We start from the raw sequence: 22,308 nt of genomic DNA on the forward strand, positions 1-22,308 counted from the left end.
TCATCGTATATCTGGGCCCTACACCTGAGCCTAAATACTCTGTTTCCTCTACTGTTACAATGAGTGAAACATGCATGATCTTTCCAAGGCCAACACCTCTATTTCCTGGTAGATCCTAGTAGATCCCCTTTCTCCTAGTAGAAGCTTTTACCTGTAAGAATTTCACTTCTCACTTCTGAATCCACAGTTTTTACTCTCTACTAGATCACTTTGATTAACATACCAAAGGCGGCTACAAAAGCTCCTATCTTTTAATGAAAAATCTTCCCAATCTGCTCCTATTTGAGGTCCAGCCAGCACCCATTTCTCTGCTCCATAACAGTATTTAGACCCATCATCTAAATTTCCTGAGATTCCATTTTCTCCTGAACCCACCCAAATCAAACCATCTAGCTCCGTCTCCTCTGAAATTGCCCTTGTCAAGATCACCTCAACCTCAACTTTGTGGGAAGAGGGGACAATAATCAATTATCTAACCTCATTTTCATCAGTCTCTTAATAACTTTTCATATAGTGGATTCCTCTCTCATTTTTGATACATTTTCTTTACTGAGCTTCTGTGAAGCCCTGGGATCCTGATATTACTGCAACCTTCCAGCCAGGCACTCTCAGTCTGCTGTAATAAACCATTTCTCCTTTTCCTATATTTTAAGTCACACTTTCTCTAGCAGAGCTCCCCAGAGATGAGACTGTAATGCCAGAAGGATTCCACTCATGTTTTTCTTCCCCCTATGCATCCACAGTGTTTAGGTAACACACTTGCGATAGGACAAGGAGTCACTTAGGTCATTTTCTATGGTTCAGATGAAGAACTCCAGCTGAGAAAGAATGCTCTAAATGTTGGTGTCACCTAAACTTCAGTCCTTGACCCTTTTCTCATCTCTAAACATCCTTATGACTTAGATGAGCTTACACTGATGACATCCAAAATCTCTATTTCCAACCTCAACTCTTCTTTTAATTCTAGAGACTTTTGAAATTTCTACTTGAACTTATTCTAAGATCTTGTGACTCAAAATGTGTTGTTAAGACCAACATTGTGAGCACCTAGGAAGTTACTGGAAATGCAGAATCTCAAGCTCTACCCCAAAACTGAGTCAGAATCTCCATTTTAACAAGAACTCCAGGAAATTCACATGCACATATAGGTTTAAGAAGCATTAAAGTAAACATCTCAATTTTATTATCTCCTAAGCAGACTGTTTATTCTTGTTTCTCTTTAATGTTCTAGGAGATTCTTGGTCAAATTTCCGTTCTGTCAGTCTGAAACCCTTTCATAGCTTACTGCTTATTTAGGCCTTATGTAAGACAAGTTGTAACTTATGAGTAAAAGAAATTTACCATAAAGAAAAAGGAGCATACATTTCAGAGCCCCTTACTTTACGTGCCCCTTCCAAGCTGCTGGGAGAGGTCCTATCAATGTGTTCACACTATCACCTGTTTTGTATAATTTGCCAAAATCATTTATGCAAATTAAGACCACTTTCTCTTATCCTTTCCATTACTGTCACACTTCTGGGTGACAAGGTGGCACTGGAGTGAATATGGGTGTTTTGGTGATTGGGCCACAGGGAAATTAAGCTGAGAATGTACTCAGTTTTAGTTTAAAGGGGTATATTTATGAAGTTCATAGATCATTCTTTGTATAGCCTTCCCAGTATAGGAATGGCTTCCAAGAATAGTCTGGTGGCTTTCTGTGCCCTCTCCCCCAGCATCCTGATGCAATGATGCAGGGTCAGGTCTCACCATGATGCAAAGGTGTCTATGTGCCCAGCACTAAGTTTCCATGAGTAGGGGAGGAGGATAACGTTGGAAGGATATGGAGCCGGAAGCTAGTCTTTCAAACCTTTAACCATCAAACCATAGGATTTTTTTCTATAGAAATGATGTGAAATAGAATTAATCAGAATTCAGCTTGGCACAGTGGCTCACACCTGTAATCCCACCATTTTGGGAGGCTGAGGCGTGTGGATCACGAGGTCAGGAGTTCAAGACCAGCCTCGCCAAGATAGTGAAACCCCATCTCTACTAAAAATACAAAAATTAGCCAGGCGTGGTGGCAGGCGCTTGTAATCCCAGCTACTTGGGAGGCTGAGACAGAGAATTGCTTGAGCCTGGAAGGCGGAAGTTGAAGTGAGCCGAGATTCCACCACTGCACTCCAGCCTGGGTGACAGAACAAGACTCTCTCTCTCAAAAAAACCAATTAATTAGAATTCTTGTGCTTGTACAAATTCTGTAATCATACACACAGTAAATATATGTGTGTGAGAATACATGTTTTATGCATTCCAACTATAAATTTTTTCAAAGTTTGATCAACCATGCCAAAGTAAAAACAGAATTATCTTTATATCCAATTGATATAATTATCATTTTATGTTAAGACAATCAAAGTCTATGTAACCAAAAAAAGTATGAAGCAGCATCACAGAGAGATGTTGGGCAGTACATTTATAAAGGAAGATTATGTATGCATATTATGTTGTTTGTAGTTTTATCAGTTTTAAATATTTGTTATTTTGTGATTTTTTTCTCATACTAAATAATTTATTATTCTAACTTTTGTATGTGTAATTATTTATCCCTTACCTTGAAGAAAGTCTCCTAAATTCTTTAAGTCTCAGGTAACAATGGAGCTGGTTCTGTGCTGGGTTATTGTTCTAAAGGAAGTCCTAACTCTATACTTATGTGCCTTTCTCAAAAAGATAATTTTTACATTATGGTGTCAAATAGAACTTTAATGCTACCAAATCCCTACAAGGAATTCTTCTCTATAAATTGTTCCAGCCCTCTTACCAAAGGAAAGAAGGCTTATACATCAAACCCAATTCAAGTGAGGTGCTAGATTTGACTGAATGTCATCACTGCCAATCCTTTCTGTCCTCTGATGCACAAGCCCAATTACAGCCTAAATTCCCTCTATCTCCCCAAAAGAGGATCCTGTGGGATATATAAAAAATTTAACTCATATCAAAGGTCAAGTAATGTGTTGTTAGTGAGTAAAGAATAAAGTAGTGAGTAGAAAATACAGAACAGCACACCGCTTTTCATGTCTTGAAATTCCCACACATTGCTTACGTTAGCAGAACCAAAAATGAGGACCAACCCATAGATGCGAGTGCCACACTTTATACAGTAACTCAGGTTAGGAGTCATCCTTATCCTTCTCTTATCCTCACACCCTATACCCAGTTCATCCTCAATTCAAGACAACTCTACCTTCCAAATGTATCATGAAGCAGACCATTACCCCTGTCCCTGCCTAAGCCATCCTCATCACTCACCTGGGCTGTTGCATTAGCCTCCAGCTTCCATGCTCGCCACCCCGCTGGTGCTTTCCTCACCACATCCAGAGTGATCTTTCTAAAAAGTAAATCAGATCAGGCCATCCTATCTAAAAATATCTGGGACTTTCCTTCAAGTTTAGCATGAGCCTCAAACTCCATGTCTGGCCTTTACAGCCTCACATGATATACCCTGCCTTTGCACTCCACCTCTCCAACTTGCCTCTTTTACAATCATCCACCCACACTTACTTTCAAGGTGTTCCTCCCGGAAACTCAGCTATTCCTGTCTCAGGGTTTTACCACAGGAAACTCAGCTATTCCTGCCTCAGGGTTTTACAGTTACAGTTCTTTCTGCTCCCACATCTCCTCCGTCTTCCTGTTCACATAATCCAGATTTGTTTGGGCTCCAACATTCGCTTCTCCATTAGAAGATGCCCTTGAACACCCTATGTAAATCCAGGCCTCACCTCTCTCTCTCTCTCTCTCTCTCACACACACACACACACACACACAAACACACACACACACACACACAGACTGGCATTCTCTTCCTCCTTGGTATACTTCACTGTTTTTCATAGCACTTGTATCCATCACGAATTGCATTTCTTTATCTCGATGCCCTTCCCACGAAACCAGAAACTCCAATAAGGCATGGACCTTGCTTTGTATCCCCGTTTCTAGAACTGAGACTAATGTCAGTTCTGTACTCATTAAATATTTGTTGAGTAATGGACAGGATTCTTAAAGACTTTAAAACCTTTTGGTATTGTCTATGACATACTGATAAAAATAAAAGCAATGATGGAATTTTTAGGAGACAGTAAATTTTTTTTTTAATTTAGAATGTACATTTTAACTTTGGAAAATTCAAGACCAGCGCTGAAGCCTTCTCACTTTCTGCCCAGAGTTCTTTCCATTACACCATGCATGCTGTCTTCCTAAATGATATGTTAGGTAAGAACATGCTTATTCAAGATTCCACACTGTGCAATCATCTATGATAACATGTCTAGAATAAAAATTAAAAAATTAACACCACACCACCCTGACTATTGACATGCCTAAGCAATTTGCTTAAAAGTAAACCTGTGAAAGGTGAAGGAAGGCAAGATATCAGTGTACACTTATTGACTAATTAATTACATATATATTACTTAATTTAAAAAATATTTTTTAAATTTTAAACAGTTCATAGTAAATTTATTCATTTTTAAAAGAGAATAGTCATTATAACTAATTTTCTTTTTTTTAAATTTTTTATTATACTTTAAGTTCTAGGGTACATGTGCACAACGTGCAGGTTTGTTATACATGTATACATGTGCCACGTTGGTGTGCTGCACCCATTAACTCGTCATTTACATTAGGTATATCTCCTAATGCTATCCCTCCCCACCCCGATCCCATGACAGGCCCCAGTGTGTGACGTTCCCCTTCCTGTGTCCAAGTGATCTCATTGTTCAGTTCCCACCTATGAGTGAGAACATGCAGTGTTTGGTTTTCTGTTCTTGCGATAGTTTGCTGAGAATGATGGTTTCCAGCTGCATCCATGTCCCTACAAAGGACACGAACTCATCCTTTTTTATGGCTGCATAGTATTCTGTGGTGTATATGTGCCACATTTTCTTCATCCAGTGTGTCACTGATGGACACTTGGGTTGATTCCAAGTCTTTGCTATTGTGAATAGTGCTTTTTTATGGCTGCATAATATTCCATAATGTATATGTGCCACAATTTCTTCCTCCAGTCTGTCACTGATGGACATTTGGGTTGGTTCCAAGTCTTTGCTGTTGTGAATAGTGCCACAATATATATACGTGTGCATGTGTCTTTACAGTAGCATAATTTATAATCCTTTGGGTATATACCCAGTAATGGGATGGCTGGGTCAAATGGTATTTGTTCTAAATCCTTGAGGAATCACCACACAGTCTTCAACAATGGTTGAACTAGTATACAGTCCCACCAACAGTGTAAAAGTGTTCCTATTTCTCCACATCCTCTCCAGCACCTGTTGTTTCTTGACTTTTTAATGATCACCATTCTAACTGGTGTGAGATGGTATCTCATTGTGGTTTTGTATTGCATTTCTCTGATGGCCAGTGATGACGAGCATTTTATCATGTGTCTGTTGGCTGCATAAATGTCTTCTTTTGAGAAATGTTTGTTCATATCCTTTGTCCACCTTTTGATAGGGTTGTTTGTTTTTTACTTGTAAATTTGTTTGAGTTCTTTGCAGGTTCTGGATATGAGCCCTTTGTCAGATGAGTAGATTGCAAAAATTTTCTCCCATTCTGTAGGTTGCCTGTTCACTCTGATGGTAGTTTCTTTTGCTGTGCATAAGTTCTTTAGTTTAATTAGATCCCATTTGTCAATTTTGGCTTTTGTTGCCATTGCTTTTGGTGTTTTAGACATGAATTCCTCACCCATGCCTATATCCTGAATGGTATTGCCTAGGTTTTCTTCTAGGGTTTTTATGGTTTTAGGTCTAACATTTAAGACTCTAATCCATCTTGAATTAATTTTCATATAAGGGGTAAGGAAGATATCCAGTTTCAGCTTTCCATATATGGCTAGCCAGTTTTCCCAGCACCATTTATTAAATAGGGAATCCTTTCCCCATTTCTTGTTTTTGTCAGGTTTATAAAAGATCAGATGGTTGTAGATGTGTGGTATTATTTCTGAGGGTTCTGTTCTGTTTTATTGGTCTATATCTCTGTTTTGGTACCAGTACCATGCTGTTTTGGTTACTGTAGCCTAGTAGTATAGTTTGAAGTCAGGTAGCGTGACGCCCCCTGCTTTGTTCTTTTGACTTAGAATTGTCTTGGCAATGTGGGCTCTTTTGTGGTTCCATATGAACTTTAAAGTAGTTTTTTCCCATTCTGTGAAGAAAGACATTGGTAGCTTAATGGGGATGGCATTGAATCTATATATTACCTTGGGCAGTATGGCCATTTTCATGATATTGATTCTTCCTATCCATGAGCATGGTATGTTCTTCCATTTGTTTGTGTCCCTTTTATTTCATTGAGCAGTAGTTTGTAGTTCTCCTTGAAGAGGTCCTTCACATCCCATGTAAGCTGGATTCCTAGATATTTTATTCTATCTGAAGCAATTGTGAATGGGAGTTCACCATGATTTGGCTCTCTGTTTGTCTGTTATTGGTGTATAAGAATGCTTGTGATTTTTGCACATTGATTTTGTATCCTGAGACTTTGCTGAAGTTGCTTATCAGCTGAAGGAGATTTTGGGCTGAGGCAATGGGGTTTTCTAAATATACAATCATGTCATCTGCAAACAGGGACAATTTTACTTCTTCTTTTCCCGATTGAATGCCTTTTATTTCTTTCTCCTGCCTGATTGCCCTGACCAGAACTTCTAACACTATGTTGAATAGGAGTGGTGAGAGAGGGCATCCCTGTCTTGTGCCAGTTTTCAAAGGGAATGCTTCCAGTTTTTGACCATTCGGTATGATATTGGCTGTGGGTTTGTCATAAATAGCTCTTATTATTACTATTTTTTATTTTTTTATTATTATTATACTTTAAGTTCTAGGGTACATGTGCACAACGTGCAGGTTTGTTACATATGTATACATGTGCCATGTTCGTGTGCTGCACCCATTAACTCGTCATTTACATTAGGTATATCTCCTAATGCTATCCCTCCCCCTGACCCCCTCCCCACAATAGGACCTGGTGTGTGATGTTCCCCTTCCTGTGTCCAAGTGATCTCATTGTTCAATTCCCACCTATGAGTGAGAACATGCAGTGTTTGGTTTTCTGTTCTTGCGATAGTTTGCTGAGAATGATGGTTTCCAGCTGCATCCATGTCCCTACAAAGGACATGAACTCATCCTTTTTTATGGCTGCATAGTATTCTGTGGTGTATATGTGCCACATTTTCTTCATCCAGTGTGTCACTGATGGACACTTGGGTTGATTCCGAGTCTTTACTATTGTGAATAGTGCTGCAATAAACATACGTGTGCATGTATCTTTATAGCAGCATGATTTATAATCCTTTGGGTATATACCCAGTAATGGGATAGCTGTGTCAAATGGTATTTCTAGTTCTAGATCCTTGAGGAATCGCCACACTGTTTTCCACACTGGTTGAACTAGTTTACAATCCCACCAACGGTGTAAAAGTGTTCCTATTTCTCCACATCCTCTCCAGCACCTGTTGTTTCCTGATTTTTTAATGATTGCCATTCTAACTGGTGTGAGATGGTATCTCATTGCGGTTTTGATTTGCATTTCTCTGATGGCCAGTGATGATGAGCATTTTTTCATGTGTCTGTTGGCTGTGTGAATGTCTTGTTTTAAGAAGTGTCTGTTCATATACTTTGCCCACTTTTTGATGGGGTTGTTTGTGTTTTTCTTGTAAATTTGTTTGAGTTCTTTGCAGGTTCTGGATATGAGCCCTTTGTCAGATGAGTAGATTGCAAAAATGTTCTCCAATTCCGTAGGTTGCCTGTTCATTCTGATGGTAGTTTCTTTTTTGTGCAGAAGCTCTTTAGTTTAATTAGATCCCATTTGTCAATTTTGGCTTTTGTTGCCATTGCTTTTGGTGTTTTAGACATGAAGTCCTTGTCCATGCCTATATCCTGAATGGTATTACCTAGGTTTTCTTCTAGGAATTTTATGGTTTTAGGTCTAACATTTAAGTCTCTAATCCATGTTGAATTAATTTTCGTATAAGGAGTAAAGAAAGGATCCAGTTTCAGCTTTCTACTTGTGGCTAGCCAATTTTACCAGCACCATTTATTAAATAGGGAATCCTTTCCCCATTTCTTGTTTTTGTCAGGTTTGTCAAAGATCAGATGGCTGTAGATGTGTGGTATTATTTCTGAGGGCTCTGTTCTGTTCCATTGGTCTATATCTCTGTTTTGGTACCAGTATCATGCTGTTTTGGTTACTGTAGCCTTGTAGTATAGTTTGAAGTCAGGTAGCGTGATGCCTCCAGCTTGGTTCTTTTGGCTTAGGATTGTCTTGGCAATGTGGAGTCTCTTTGGTTCCATATGAACTTTAAAGCAGTTTTTTCCAATTCTGTGAAGAAAGACATTGGTAGCTTAATGGGGATGGCATTGAATATATAAATTACTTTGGGCAGTATGGCCATTTTCACAATATTGATTCTTCCTATCCATGAGCATGGTATGTTCTTCCATTTGTTTATGTCCTCTTTTATTTCACTGAGCAGTGTTTTGTAGTTCTCCTTGAAGAGGTCCTTAACATCCCTTGTAAGCTGGATTCCTAGATATTTTATTCTATTTGAAGCTATTGTGAATGGGAGTTCACTCATGATTTGGCTATTTGTCTGGTATTGGTGTATAAGAATGCTTGTGATTTTTGCACATTGATTTTGTATCCTGAGACTTTGCTGAAGTTGCTTATTAGCTTAAGGAGATTTTGGACTGAGACAGTGTGGTTTTCTAAATATACAATCATGTCATCTGCAACAGGGACAATTTGATTTCTTCTTTTCCTCACTGAATACCCTTGGTTTCTTTCTCTTGCCTGATTGCCCTAGCCAGAACTTCCAACACTATGTTGAATAGGAGTGGTGAGAGAGGGCATCCCTGTCTTGTGCCAGTTTTCAAAGGGAATGCTTCCAGTTTTTGCCTATTCGGTATGATATTGGCTGTGGGTTTGTCATAAATAGCTCTTATTATTTTGAGATACGTTCCATCAATACCGAATTTATTGAGAGTTTTAGCACGAAGGGCTGTTGAATTTTGTCAAAGACCTTTTCTGCATCTATTGAGATAATCATGTGGTTTTTGTCTTTGATTCTGCTTATATGCTGGATTACGTTTATTGATTTGCCTATGTTGAACCAGCTTGCATTCCAGGGATGAAGCCCACTTGATCATGGTGGATAAATTTTTTGATGTGCTACTGGATTCGGTTTGCCAGTATTTTATTGAGGATTTTTACATCGATGTTCATCAGGGATATTGGTGTAAATTTTGTTGTTGTTGTTGTGTCTCTGCCAGGCTTTGGTATCAGGATGATGTTGGCCTCATAAGATGAGTTATGAGTTAGGGAGGATTCCCTCTTTTTCTGTTGATTGGAATCGTTTCAGAAGGAATGGTACCAGCTCCTCCTTGTACATCTGGTCGAATTCGGCTGTGAATCCGTCTGGTCCTGGACATTTTTATTTTTTTTTGTTGTTTTGCTTTGTTTTTGTTTTTGTTTTTAATTTTAATCAGTTCATAGTAAATTCATTCACTTTTTAAAAAGAATAGGCATTATAAGTAATTGTCCAGTTTTCCTTCAATCTGCCTACAAATTTAGTTTGGTGCCTCTTGATAGCAATCATAACAATGACAAAGTAAATCAATAACACTTATTTTTGAATCTCAATCAAGCAACTAATGCTGTATCTAGTCCTAGACTAACCATTTTCTGTTCCATGGGAGACAGAAAGGTCTACCACTCAGCTCTCCCTTGAAAATGGCCCTGGTCATTTATTATCAAGGAGAACTGTAAGCTGATAGTCTCATGCAAGATTTGCCTCATCTTTTAAGGCAAAGCCTCACTCACTCCACGGAGTTCCCAGCCAATGACGAAGCATGACTGGGATGTTAACATTAGCCACTTCTGCCCAACACTGAACTCCTCCAGTGGACAATTCTTGCTTTAGAGTTCCCTGTTCATTTGACCTAAACTTTATGAAATCCGCATTTCCTTCTGAAGGCTTTTCCTCCTCAATTTTGTGTCCTTTCTCTTTTACCTTCACAGGCATCTCTTTTACCTTCACAACCCCTAATAAACCTCCTGCACTCCTAACTTTGCCTCAGCTTCCAAGAGGACCCAAATGACATCTTCACGGCACATGGTCTGAAAAGCTCTTGAGACTGTGCCTCGGGCCATGGTCACTCCTATTTGGCTCAGAATAAACCTCTTACAAAATGACACATCTTCTAAATTCCTTTATTCCTCCATTTAGGGGAAAGGTATTTTATCAAATGACATTTTACACAATGCGTACCCATGTTAGCATGTATAATCATGACTACACAACAACAACAACAACAAAAACAGTACAAAAGACACTCATTGCAAAGTTATATCAAAGACCTAAGTGGCTTCACAATCTATCCACCTTTTTCTTCTGGCTGGCTTATTTGAATGACAGTGCTTTTGTATCCTTCCATCTGGGGCCCTGGCATGGTGAGGGCTGTGTTGTGATGGATGGGGTTGTCAGAAACCCACTGAGTATTTAGATACTGCATGAGTGCATTACATTTACAAAAAGCTGCACGACAGGGAAGTGTGATTGCCTCCTCTTTTGCGTTCTTCTGCATGTTAAGGAAATCAGCTACTGACTGGAGAGTCACTTGATTTTAAAAATGACATATTTTCCTTTCCTTTTCTTACCACCAGTTTTGTGCTTCTTGATTGTAATGGAAGCAAACTCCCAATGTTTTTTTCCACAAAAGTTGTAGTCTAAGGAGGAAATACATGTTTTTCAGGTAATGGTAGATAGCAAAGACAACACAATTAGAATCCAGTCTATACCATAAACAACAACAACAAAAAAACTCATTCATTAGAAGATATGTAGAGAATGAAGACTTATTGAAAAAACACTCTACCCCATTTCTTGCTCAAGGATTAAAGAAATCAGCCCTGCTCTCTTAAGGGGTCCATTTTTTATTATGTTTGTGTGGCTTCAGGGGCTCAATGTCTTTAAATGGTAGAATAGGACAGGCATGGGCATCCCCAGGCATTTTCCTCCAATTGCAATATAAAGAACACCTAATCATAGACATTTCCTTTAAGAAATTGCTTCTACTCAGTCCTCATGTCTTGAAGAGGGATAGGCGTTTTATCCTTGAGATATACGTTTCTTGACCCAATACTTTACACTTTTGACACAACCAAGAAAGCAGTTACCATACTATCAACTCCTTTGGTATTCTCTACTTGGGGAGGCAGGGATGTAACTAAGGGTCTCTGGATTTATAAATACTGTCATGGAAATGTGTGCTGCGTTGGTTGGTTAGAGCGTAGTCTCTTCCTAATAGGCACCAGTTTTCTTTTGTAAATGGCCCTTTTCACCATTGCATATGGTCCCCTTGGGAAAGCAATTCAGGTGCTCACTAGAGAAGGTAAAGGAGACCAGGTTCTTTCCTTCCTGAGTAAGCAGCTGACCAAAAGGAATTCTCTTCTGGGACTTCAAAACATGTTAGTAAAGCCTTGACAGAGGTAATGGCGGCAGATTTCTTTTAAATCCCTGTGGTATGGGGGTCCAAAACAAGTTAAAGAATGGAAATGGACTTCTGTTTCCTATTTTTATGTACACATGCAAGGACACACACAGAGACACACACACACACACAAACACACATACACACACAGACATACACACAGGCAAAACCCAGTGAGGTGTCTGTTCCAGTCCTCAAAAATTGAACATTTACAATGACTTGTGTGTGGCATGGCAGATGTTTTTTATGTAAAAAAGAAGCTATATCCAGTGGCTTTCCATAAATTCCTATCATTTTATTTAAGACTCTCAGCACTTTTGAAATGGTTTAACATGCTATCTTCATTCTCACATATTTGAAACTCTTAAGTCTGTGTGGGAGACGGGTCGCCCAGGATGAGACCAGATGAGAACAGGCCACCTCTTATCCTACTTCCCTTGATGATTTGAGATTTTTTTTTTTTTTTTTTGGAGAGCCTGACTGACAACGTTGTACTTTGAAAAAACCTGTTTATACCCAAGAACATTCTGTTTATCCTTCAGGTGTTCTTGACTAACAATAGTTTCAGATTTAGATGCTTAAAAATAAAAACTTAGTGCCAAGATTGTATTGACTTGAGAATAGAGATAAGTAAGCATCCCTTCTTCATGACATCAGAAAGTTGCTTAAAGTGTTAGAATTCTTTTAAAATAATGAAAATACGATATTTTTCTGGGGAATTTAATACAAGGAAGCTATGTTCTTTATAATTTTACTATTCTTTCCTGGATTTTTATTTTTAAAATGAGGAAATAAAAATTAATCATAAGTGCCCTTTGTTTTCCAAGTAGCATAAAACTAAATTAAACTTAAATAACACAGAAGGATTTATTAGATTGGTGTGTGTGTGTGCATGTGTGTCACACATGAGTCAGGCTTCAGGTATAGTTTGATTCTTGGGACTAAACTATTACTGGGGTTCTGTCTCTGCCTCTTTAAATTTTTCTTTTTTTCTTCCTTCCATGGTATTTTCTTTAGGTCAGCTTCCCACATAATAGAAAAAAATGGCTTCAGCAGTCCCAGGTGTGACTGCCGTACCCACATATCATCTATAGGAAGTTAACTTACCTTTGTCCTCCAACTCCAAGAAGAAAACCTAGGATTCGGTCTGACTGGTCTGGATGAGCTCACATGCCCACCGGAAACCAATCACTGTAACCAGATTGCTGGGATGTGCTGATTGACCTGTGTAGGTCATGTGTCCCATCTCTGGAGCAATAATGGCCTCAGCTTCTCTAAAACCACATGAATCCCTAAAAGAAGGTATTGGGAAATGGGAAATGCAGAAAAGTACAGAGCTCAGGCAACCAACAAGTGTCCAGTCACCTCCTTTGTATTGCCATTGTAAATTAGGAAAAAGAACTACAGCTAGATATGTGGTTCAAGGTTCACCCATGCCATCCATCACTTTGTGCAACAGCTTTAGTGTGTGAAGCAACAGAAAGATGTTATATAATGGCCATGGAAAACTATTCACTGTGACTTGTCCCTGAATGTCTCAGAATGTTGACCTCATGAGTGCCCTAGAAGTATTAGACGAAGAAACACTAATCCTCACTAATAGGACTTATGAGACTCTGATATAGAACTCGAAAAGCCTCTTGATCCAATAAAATAAAAACATCCTTGTTTTCAAAGTGACTAGATACTTGCCAGCTATAATAAAAGCCACATTATTATCAGAAGGATGTTTACTATACTGGAACCAGAAGAGGCATGGTTAGTTTTATATTTCAAATATGTATGGCATCAGGCCATTATAGTCAGATGTCCTTACCTCGTCTACAAGATGTGAGTGGATGAGTCCTCGACTGCCCACAGGCTTAGACAGGCACTGACCATGTTTGCCTCATTGTCTCCCCCATTCCTATGCTTTATGGCTGCTAATACCTTTCCCTGAATGTCTCTTTTATTCTCTAGCTAAACCCTAAATTAAGTCTTTTTGTCTAGGATTTACTCTATCTCTTTATATTCATAGTATGTATCAATTTAAAGTTTAATTCTATACAGTCAATTTTATAAAAAAAAAAATCTGATTTTTTTCTCCTATATACCATGTAAATGTCATACTTTACACGATTTTTGTAGAATTAAATAATTTAATATATGTAAATAGAAGTAATACCTGTTGGGAACCTACTATTCCCAACTGGTTTTACTGGTCATAACACATACCCTGTGTTATCTTATTTATACATTGCAATAGCCATGTGATTTTACAGAAAAACATACTAATGTTCAAAAAAGTCTAGCAGCTTTCTCCAGGTCCAACAGTTAGTAAATGATGAGGTGGGATTCAACTCCATGCTTGTCTCATTCCAGCGTATGAGGTCTATGCATGTAACCACTATGGAGGAATATTAAGATCAAGCTTGTGTTTCTCACAATTCCTTATTAAACTGTTGAAAGGCAAAATTCTTCATGTCTAAAGACAATGGCAATTCTTAATTCATTATTTCAAATTTAATTGAAAAGTATTAATTTATTTTATTTTTTCTATGCATAGAGTAGACAAGTCCTTATAAAGCAGAATGTACAGTAATGACCAAGAAACCATCATGAAAACAGAAAAGAGAGAAGTCGTTCAAGAAAACCAAGGGTACAATCTTTATGACTTGCCGAACATCAAAAAGGAAGGGACCAAAGAGATGGAAGAGCTAAAGTAAATAGTAGAATATGTACCTAGGGTCGTGTCTCTCTTAAGTGACCTTCATAGTGTCAGGGGGCTAGTTACAGTCATGCATCACTTAATGACAGTGATACATCCTAAGAAATGTGTTGTTAGGCAATTTCGTCATTGTGCAATTGTTGAGTGTACTTACACAAACCCAGATGGTAGCGCTTGCTACACACTTAGGCTATATGGTATAGTCTGTTTCTCCTAGGCTACAAGCCCGTACAGTACGTTACTGTACTGAATACTATATGCAATTGTAACACAATGGTAAGTATTTGTGCATCTAAGCATATTCGAGCAGGAAAGGTACAGTAAAAATTTGGTATTATAATTGTATAGGACCGCCATTGTATATGCAGTCCTTTGTTGACAGACATCATTCTGCAACATATGACTGTATTTGAATGTGTTGCTCTCTGGTTTAAAATCTAGAAGTCACCTGTGAATTACCTCTGGCACTATAAAAAATAATTTCCAGGTTCTAGTGGAAGGATTAAATCAGTCTTTTGTTTGTTGGTGTGTTGGCAGAGAGGGAACTTATTTATTAAAAGCTCTAGATGTTACTCTGTTGTGAAGTTGTGCAGCCAGGGCTAAGTACTGGGGTACAAAATAATGTCCACCCTACTTAGCAAACACACGCAAATGTCTGTGATCTGAACCCCCACCTATCGCTCCAGCCACATCCAGACATACGGAAGAACTCAAAATTCTCCAAATAAGCCAGGCTGTTTTGTGGCGTGGGTCTTGGCTCATGCTGTCTCTAGACCTGGAATTCTTGCCTGCTGCCTCTCTGCCAGGTGAACTTACTCAAAAAACAGCTCAGCAGTCCTTGTTTATTTCATCAGAAGCAGATGTAACTGTTACCTTCTTTATAGGCTCAATGCTCTTTTTGCAAACCTCCACCATCCTGTTCTTATTTGTCTATGTGTCAAACTCCCTCTACTAATGAAGCTCTTTGTGCCCAGCACTGCCCCAATTTGCATTAATTAAATGAATGACTTCAAGTATCCTGCTTGGGGATGGGGGCAAGAGAATGGTATCACTGTTGTTAGAAACACTAAACCTAATAAATGGCAAGGAAGTGAATAATTAACTACTTAATTGCAATTAAAAGTGTCTGGTGTCTGGCTATAAATTTGCTTAACATGTGGAGAGGTAGGTTTTGATTGGACATGATCAGGTGGTACCAGGTGGACAATCAGGCAGGGATGCCCAGCAAATCTCTGCAAACGGGGAACGAGCTCAGTTGTAGAAGATATTCCAATGAGAGATTATCCGAAGGGAAGAGGCAATAGGATTGTGAAAATCTTTTAAAATTGTTACTTTATAGAGAAGAACAGATGCCAATCACAAAACCTCCAGGTAAGGATAATTGAAGTGGGGGACATATCTGGCATCCAGTTCTTCACTCAACATTCTCCTCCCCAAACCTTAGACTAAGCTGTAAGACGCACAGGCGTCCACATGAAGCGTCTGCACAGGCTTCCTTGAAGTGCTGAGAAACAGTGTAGTCTTCGCTCAGCTTTTGTCTGGGAGCATGGAAGCTAATTATATTTTTCATGTTAATATTTTGGAGTTTCAGTATGATCATCTGCAAAATGAGGTTATGAATATGTAACCTACCTATCTTAAAGGATTATTACATGCATTAATATATGCCAAAGAGTTTTGTAGACTGCAAGGTGATGTAAAAATTAGAAGTGATTTTTTTTCCACCTGTAGCAAGACCTTTATCCTGTGTCAATTCAATTACATTGCCAAATATCCCTGATTTCTGCTCCTTTTTTCATCATCTATACCCCCATATTTATAAATCACCATGATAGGTATTCACAAAAATAACTGAATAATTTATTACAAATCAAAGTTAATGCTTTTTCTTATGGCCTTTCTATTCAGACAGAGTATATGCATTTTTCTTCTAAGGCTTGAGAAATTCATCCAAACTTTATGGTGGCCTGATTTATGCAGGTGATGGAAAGTAGCAAGCGTAGAGCAACTGTGTTTAAACTACCCACACCAGTGGCGTGCCAGACACCTGTGGAAGTTCCAAGATGGGCTTTGAGGGCCAGGGACTCTAAGATTCCAGTGTGGGCTGGGAAGGAAGAACACCTGAACCAGCAGCCATTGTTCCCCTCTCTTGCTCATTGACAGCTGCAAGGTACACTTTTGAGACCACCGGGCAATGGCATGCTGGTGGCAGAGGAGGTGGCGCTGACCTCATAGGAAGTTCCTCATAAAAGCAGGTGGGCATGCCATCTCAGGCTCATCAAATCTGCCAGCCATTATAGGTAGACCACAGCCAGGCCAGCCACGCCTTCTAGTATGGACCTTGTTATTTTAAGTTTGCTTTTAAATTAGAAAAGAGGGGATTTATTTGACATTGTTTTCTCTATTATTCTTTATATTGGCTTTATTTAGTTAAAGTACCCACCCACAAACAATACATTCCCTGCTATTCTGTTCCAATTATTCTCTGAAGAAGATTATAAGCAGAAGAGCAGCTTTTCCATAACATTCATAAATTGCCTCTTACATGAAAGGCAATGAGCTAGGTTTCTGCAGGAAGGATATTTCATTTAATGTTCACAAAAATCTTATGAGGTAGCTAGGTAACATTGATCCTCACCTTACAGAAGCTCAGAGAGACTAAGTAACTTGTGCCAAGATACATAGTTAGCAAGTGGAAAGACAGAAATTTATACCCAGATCTGTCTGACTCCAAAGAACGTGCCTGTTAGCTTAGAACAGGACAGATATTGAAAGTATACTAATGACCCAGCGCAGTGGCTCACGCCTGTAATCCCAGCACTTTGGGAGGCTGAGGTGGGCGGATCACAGGGTCAGGAGATTGAGACCATCCTGGCTAACATGGTGAAACCCCATCTCTACTAAAACTACAAACAATTAGCCGGGCGTGGTGGCGGCCACCTGTAGTCCTAGCTACTCGGGAGGCTGAGGCAGGGGAATGGCATGAACCCAGGAGGTAGAGCTTGCAGTGAGCCAAGATCACGCCACTGCACTCCAGCCTGGGCAACAGAGCAAGACTCGGTCTATTTAAAAAAAAAAAAAAAAGTGTACTATCTTATGGGTCAAATTAAATTACCAATGGTTTAAAAGCTAAAAATATCTCTAATTTTGTGGCTGTTATATGAAGTTTATGTATCTGTGGTGTACATATGTACCCAACTGTGGTGTAGTGTAGTATATAACAGGCTTTTTTTTTTTTTTTTTTTTTTTTGAGACAGGGTCTTGCTCTGTCACCCAGGCTTGCATGCAGTGGCATGAACATGGCTCACTGTAGCTTCCGATTTCCAGGCTCCAGTGATCCTCTTACCTCTGCCTCCTGAGCAACTGGCATGACAGATGTGCATCATCAGGCCAAGCTAATTTTTTTTAACATTTCTTGTCATATTGCCCAGGCTGATTTCAAATTCCTGGTCTCAAGTGATCCTCCTGCTGCAGCCTCCTAAAGTGCTGAGATTACAGGTGTGAGCCACTGCACTGGCCCAATATAGAAATTTTTAAGTATGATGCACAATTGCACAAGTACTGGGGCCTGGTGTATTTTTTTGGTTTGTTTTGAATTTTTTTAATATTCAATAAGTCTGATTTCCCAGGAAATAGACTCTGAAATGGACATTTTCTAGAGGACTACTGAGGTGCATTCTCAGAAACAGCACCTGTAAGGAAGGTAGGGAAGCAGAGATCTGAGCAGTGATATATCAGGTTGGCAAAAACAGCAATTACTTTTGCACCAACCTATTATTCACAGTAGACAACACCTTGTGCCATCCCCAGTGAACTCTTCTGCTGGCATTACCCTTTAGAGTAATCCATCAAGACAAGGAGGCTGGGCCTTTGTACTCTCTTGTGGAATATTGGATGTGAGAAGGGGGCATAACTCAGGGAGACACTACTTTCTTCCACAGAGGGCAATTCTTGGAAAAGGACCCCATTGAGAGCTGCGTGGTGCAGTAGAGATAGCAAGAGTGCTTTGATCATGACAAGGCCCTGGAAGGCTCATTGCAGCATGCCCTGTAGTCCCCTGTGTCCTCAGGGTCACTTGAATCATCAAATATGTTCACTTATTATGGGACCAGCTCCAGGGTGCTGGATGGGCTCATTTCCTGGGGTAACTCATAAAAGGAAGGTCAGTGAGGTAAGCGGCAGGCTCCATGGCTGCAATGGTTTTGAGGCTATACCAAAAGCTAATTATATGCCAATCTGAAATCCTCTCACTTCCGCTCTTCTAGGTGGTTTACCTGATAGAATGACCCACATGTGCATCTTGAAGATGTACCCCTAACATTGGGCCTAACTAAAAGATAGTATGTCCCCCTGTCCCCTGGTCTAGCTAGGCTGGTCTCTTTGTTATGGTTTGCATTTCTTTATCTGACTCGATTGCTAGTTTTACTCCCTTTCTGAGTCCAAACATATCAAGATTCAAATTCAATGAGAAAGCTTAACACACTCATTAGTATTTCTTAAGAGTCTACCCTAGACTAGGTTCCTCCATCAGGATCACACCATAATCTTTGGGACCTGTGAATATGTTACCTTGAGTGGCTAAAAAGACTTTGCAGATGTAATAAAGGTTAGGGACCCCTAAAATAGGCAGATAGCGGGGTCATTTTTCTCTACTCATTTCCTTTAAGGCTTCATCTGTGCCTTTGCTAAGACATTTATCACTTTCTACCTTGAATTATAGGCATTGAGGTATCAGTTACCTTCTCTAACAGGCTGTAAGAACCTTGAAGGAATAATCTATATCTGCCTTTTTTGTATTGCAGTGAATTACACTGGGTAGACATTTTTTTTAAAATTGTAAGATTGAGCTTATGAGATCATGCAATATTCGAAATAGATGAGGAAGAGATTTGATAGGAGCTGCTCAATTCCACCAAATACCCACATTTTGTTCTCTCCCACTCTTACTGGTTGCATAATAACCCACTATTGAATAGCTTCTTAGATCATTACAATATTAATAAAGTTCATTAACTAAACTGGTCCAAGTCACCAAGATGAATGTTTTTAGGCCAGTCACTTCAAACATATTAATATCATCAGTATAACTATATTATCATTGAATAATTTATCAGAAATATCTAGAAAATAGTTAATTCATGCTATATATATTTTTTCTCTTAACCTAGGTATGTAGATTGTTGAAAACATGATTTTGTGTTTGTGTTGTGCTTTATCACATAACACATGAATACTAACTTAGCTAATAAGTGTGTCATATATCTAGTGAATAAGGCTGGAACACAAATAATACATTTTTGTAACATTCCATACCAAGCGGTAGCTCTTAAGAAATATGAAAAAAGGAGCAACAGTGCCTTGTAGTAAAGGATGAGTCACTCAGGACAGAACCAGAGATCTTCCAGAAAGAGATAATTAGAGATCCCAGATTGGGATTGACAAGTTTGAAAGCCATGCTGTTCAACCCAGACAGGCTGAGAACAGATAAAATCATATATTCCAATATCCAGACTAATAGCAGCAGAGAGGTCATTTGTCAGAATTAAAGGGGCAGTAAAAAATAGCAGAAGAGTAGATCTGAGGATTCACTAAGAATGGGAACCTCGAAAACTGAGGCCATTTCTGACCAGAATCATTATATGCTTCCCATACAGAAGTAAGCAAAGCCTAGGGGACAAATCCAGAGTTTGTAGTGGGAGGTGAGAGGGTGCATCTGGCAGATGTGAGAGCCAATAGGACAGGAAAATGGCCAACTCTTAACAGCACAGTAAGTAGATGGATCCTCCAAAGATGACCTCATCCTAATATTTGGGACTTTTGAACATGTTGCCTTGCATGGTGTATTAGTCCATTCTCGAGCTGCTATAAATAAATATCTGAGACTGGATAATTTATAAAGAAAAGAGATTTAATTGGCTCGTGGTTCCATAGGTTGTACAGGAAGCATAGCAGCTTCTGCTTCCAGGGAGATGTCAGGAAATTTGGAATCATGACAGAAGGTGAAGGGGAAGCACACATGTCTTACATGGCCAGAGCAGAAGGAAAAGAGAGAGAGCAAGGAGGTGCTACACACTTTTAAACAACCAGATCTCATGAGAACTCATTCACTATCATGAGAACAGCAGCAGGGTGGTGTTAAACCATTCATGAGAAACCATCTCATGATCTAATCACCTCCCACCAGGCCCCACCTCCAACACTGGGGATTAGAATTCAACATGAAATTTGGGGTGGGGACCCCAATCCAAACAATATCACATGGCAAAAAATACTTTGCAGATACAGTAAAGTTCAGGGACCTTAAATAATAACCCCAGATTATCTATGTGAGCTTTATCTAATCACATGATCCTTTAAAAGCAGAGAATATCTTCAGCTGGGAGGAGAGACTGGCAAGATGCAGTTGAAGGGAAGGTCAGATAGATTGGAAGCATGAGAGGGGCTTGACCCACTATTACTAACTCTAAAGATGAAGAAGACCTAGAACCAGGGAATGCAGAAGGTTCTAGAAGCTTAGAGCAACCCCGAGCCAACAGTCAGCAAGGAAACCTGGAACTCAGTCCTACAAGCACAGGGAACTGAATTGTGTCACTAAACGAAATGAGCCTGGAGGTGGATTCTTCTCAAAGCCTCCAGGAGAAAAACACAGCCCTGCTGACATGCTGATTTTAGCTTTGTGGGACTCTAAGCACAATTCCAGCCAAAACCATCTATTTTCCTACCTGTAGAAGTGTGAGATAGTAAATTTGTGTTGTTTTAAACCATTAAAATTATGTCAGTTGCTATGGTAGGCATAGAAAACCAATATAGATAGTAAAAGACATCTTATAATTGCCGACCCATTCATGACTTAAAAAGGATTTTGGCTACTAGTCTCTCTTTTACTTTGTTTCCCTGTTTAAAATATATTAAAAAGTCAAGATACTAGGAAATTTAGCATTATGGTGTTATCAGAAATGGGACAAAAGCGACTTCATTGTGTCTTTGGACATACTCTGTAGAACTCTTACATTATATGATGGGGTTTTCTAATGTCTTCAGCCCTAAAATTCAGTAAAGAAAAATGTAATGTGTGACTTGAAGGCTGGTGTGTGTGTGTGTGTGTGTGTGTGTGTGTGCATTTTAATGTCTCTTTACAAAAATTCTTCACCAAACTTTTATACTAAATCATTTTGAAAAATAATTATCCATTCAGTCATATAAATTTTCCTTGCCAATTGTTATTTAATTGTAACCAATTTTGCTTCCAATTATAGTAATTGATATTGTACAGGAAAGTTATAAAGATAAGTAATTGTTTTTAGTTAATTGAATAACCTCATATATATTTTTGAGATTTCCTACACTTTTATGAGACAGTAGCAACTGAACATAAACTTTTGTAATATGAAATTAAAACTAGAATTATTTCAACAAGGGAGAACAGCAATTCTGGTGACTATTTAGCCCCTTGATAAGGAATCATGCCATACCACACCTGAATCGTCCTACTTAATTAGAACAACCATTCAAGATACTCAATGCCAATCCTGTCCCAATAAGCTGTACTTGCTCTGAATGTCCATTTAAAAAGTGGATGAAATGCTAACGTTTTAGAAATTGTGTTTGTAACTGCAGTGTTACTAAATGTATTTTGGAAAGAACTTTGAGCTTATTGAATGAGAGGTTATAGTAAATGAACTTTCACATTCCCTTTCCCTTCCTAAAGAAAAAATATTCATTTCATGGACTTAGTCTACCTTTGAGATTCTTAGACTTTTCTAGAGAGTTCTAGACATAGAGTTGATATTCAGTTAATTTATCTTTTATTCTCACAAACATGGGCTTTCAAATTTAATTTCCTTCTTTTTTCCGATTGTGGTTTACCAATAAAACTATTCTGGAGTGGTGTAAGAAAAAACAGACTATGTGGCCATTTATCTTCTTTTTGATTCAAAATGATGACGTGGGTTGAAGGCAGGGGAGATGGACTTTCAAAACAGAGTGTTAGAAAACCATGTTATTTTTATGTATTTGTTTAATAAATAAGTTTATGTATATAAATCACTAAAGGGAAAATCATTCTAATGATCTTCTATGTCATTAGAA

The 22,308-nt window shown here is 38.8% G+C and overlaps 1 protein-coding gene and 1 long non-coding RNA gene across 5 annotated transcripts in view; one reads left to right on the forward strand and one right to left on the reverse strand.

Annotated features, from left to right (window-relative positions):
- NKAIN3 (sodium/potassium transporting ATPase interacting 3) overlaps positions 1 to 22,308 on the forward strand; it is a 731,409-nt gene that overhangs the window by 398,331 nt on the left and 310,770 nt on the right. The gene's annotated exons all lie outside the window — the stretch shown is intronic.
- LOC114680262 (uncharacterized) overlaps positions 1 to 22,308 on the reverse strand; it is a 162,039-nt gene that overhangs the window by 139,023 nt on the left and 708 nt on the right. The gene's annotated exons all lie outside the window — the stretch shown is intronic.

The sequence above is a fragment of the Macaca mulatta genome, chromosome 8 (genome assembly GCF_049350105.2).
Source record: "Macaca mulatta isolate MMU2019108-1 chromosome 8, T2T-MMU8v2.0, whole genome shotgun sequence".
In the NCBI taxonomy this organism is placed as follows: domain Eukaryota; kingdom Metazoa; phylum Chordata; class Mammalia; order Primates; family Cercopithecidae; genus Macaca; species Macaca mulatta.